This window comes from Myotis brandtii, unplaced genomic scaffold (assembly GCF_000412655.1).
Source record: "Myotis brandtii unplaced genomic scaffold, ASM41265v1 scaffold116, whole genome shotgun sequence".
NCBI classification, from domain to species: Eukaryota; Metazoa; Chordata; class Mammalia; order Chiroptera; family Vespertilionidae; genus Myotis; species Myotis brandtii.
Window position 1 is genome coordinate 420,265 of NW_005354010.1, and position 2,720 is coordinate 422,984.

Here is a 2,720-nt window from a genome sequence, read left to right on the forward strand (position 1 = left end):
CCTTGGGCCCAATCCCCCAGGGAGCGGGCCTATGCCAGCAGGTGGACATCCTCCGAGGGGTCCCAGACTGCAAGAGGGCATAGGCCGGGCTGAGGGACTCCCCTGAGTGCACAAATTTTTGTGCACCGGGCCTCTAGTATATATATAAAAGCTTAAGTGACTTCCACCATTCAACTGTTCCATTCAACTGGTAGCTATGATGCACACTGACCACCAGGGGGCAGACACTCAATGCACAAGCTTGGAAACATGAAACAGACTTATAAATCTCAGAGAGAAGTAGGGAAGGCAGGAATATATTAGCCAAAGATCTTATATGCATACTAGAGGCCCAGTGCATGGATCTGTGCACTGGGGTCCCTTGGCCTGGCCTGCAGGGATGGGGCAGAAACTGGCAGTCCAACATCTCCCGAGGGGTCCCAGATTATGAGAGGGCACAGGCCAGACTGAGGGGCCCCACTGGTGCACAAATCCATGCACTGGGCCTCTAGTTTATAATAATCTATAATACCAATTATTTTATGTTTTCTGATATGATGAGTAGAAATGTAATTCAGTATGACTTTCAGCATGAGTAACCAAATGTGTTTCAGGTTATTGATAGGTTAGAAATTCCTTCAGTCAAAAATCATTTTAATATCATGAAAAACTATAGAAATGTTACCAAATGGGGAAAAATTCTATTGACTTTTTTGGTATATAAACCATACAATTTTAGAGAATGTTTCATTCTGTCTCTATACATTTTAAGAAGTAGCCCACCACTCTACACACATCTTTGGGAGTAAGTGCTTGATATTGTCATACATCTCCTGTAATGCACATCTGTGTCACGACTCCATGTGACTTTAGTACCCACTGACAATGGAATCCATTTCTTCACAAGAATGGCTATCAATAACTTAACTGTACAAGGAAGTAACTGCAAACAATGTAACTATATCCCACTAAACTGACATTAAATGTACCTCTAAGCCAGCTTCCTCCAGGCTTAGTCCTAATGCTCCTGGCCACTCCAATATCACCCAAAGGAAGGGTAATGAGATGAAGGCAAAGAAAGATTGGAAAGATACAGTGGACTTCAACAATGCTATTTAACTAGCTTGCTTTAATTGCAAGACCTATGTTCAATTAAGAGCCTCTAAAAGTAAGCTCAGCTTATCTTCATTAATTTCACTAATATATTGGGAACAGATTAATTTAGCTTTAATAAAAGTCTTATTTACTGATACATTGTATTTTACTTTTTTGTATACATGTATTTTGTGTCTGTGCTTTATTCTACTTAGCTGTACACATGTCTAATTGTCTTCTGGACTGATGGTTGTCAATGAATTTTGTCGTTGTATCCTTCATAGTGGCTGTATTCTGTGGATGTCCAACAATTATGTTGATTTAAATGGAATTAGTTTAGAAATAGCCTGCAGTCACATTGAAAATTACATATTTTTCTTCTTTACATAATGGGATCAAGGTCAGAGAAATAGTGGTATTAGCTAAAACTAATTTTAGGTACTTCTATACTTAAGAAACTAATTAGTTTTTGTAGGAATTAATTCATGCATCAGTAAGATTATATCAAGCTGATGATGTTATTTTATGCATCAATATAACTATCAAAGAAGGGTAAAAAAAACTGTTTATAAAAGTGAATAATTAAAAGATGACTTCTTCCTAATAATATTAATCAAATTCAAATATCTAAAACTACAATATTTCCTTCAGGGAAACTACATATCAATCATATTTACATTAAGTTGCACCATATAAAATTGCCAATGGTTTGCTGTTTATAACATAGAAAAAATTGCAATTTTATACAGTTCAACCTAATATATTAATATATTTGTTCTTCAGTTTTCAGTTAGAAAAAATCAGAAATAAAAGTAACATTTTTTTCATGCTCAGTCCTCAAATTGTTTTAAGAAATATTACAGATTATGTGAAGTAAGTGTTCAAATAGGGGTTATTTTTCATTTAGCCATGTTTACCCTGAAAAGACAATATAGCTATAAACAAAAGTAGATCCACTCGGGCCAATTTATAAGCTGTAATATTCTGTACTTTCACACAATGGGCAACTTCTATCTGTGATCTCAGACAGATACTAGAATGCAATATCTAGATTGGGCCTTTACACAGAGACAAGGGAAGCACAGTCTCTTCCAGAGCTAATATAAACAGATGATGCACCTTTTCTCTAGAAATGCACACCCAAATAGAGCATATGCTGCATACAGCTGTAGTAGCATAACCTCTGCTTTTCTTCACCAGGTGTTCTCAAAAGGCTTATTTCTTTCTTTTTTTTTTTTCATCAAAACTTAGATATACTTGTCAGATCTTGATTAGCAATTTATAATTTTTGGAATGCAAACTATATAAAAATAGGATTATAAGAGTAACTTCTCTGTTCTAATCTACAATAATAAAAGTGTAATATGCTAATTAGACCAGACAGCCGAACGACTTTCTGGACAACATTCTGGACGTCCTTCCTGATGAACCCATGGTGGTGGGGGCTGAGGCAGAGGCAGTTAGTAGTGATCAGGCAGGCAGGCGAGCAGTTAAGGGTGATCAGACAGGCAGGCAGAGTGGTTAGGGGCATTCTGGAAGGCAGGCAGAGGTGTTAGGGGCAATGAGGCAGGCAGGTGAGTGGTTAGGGGCAATGAGGCAGGCAGGCAGGCAGAGGTGGTTAGGGGCCATCAGGCAGGCAGGCAGGC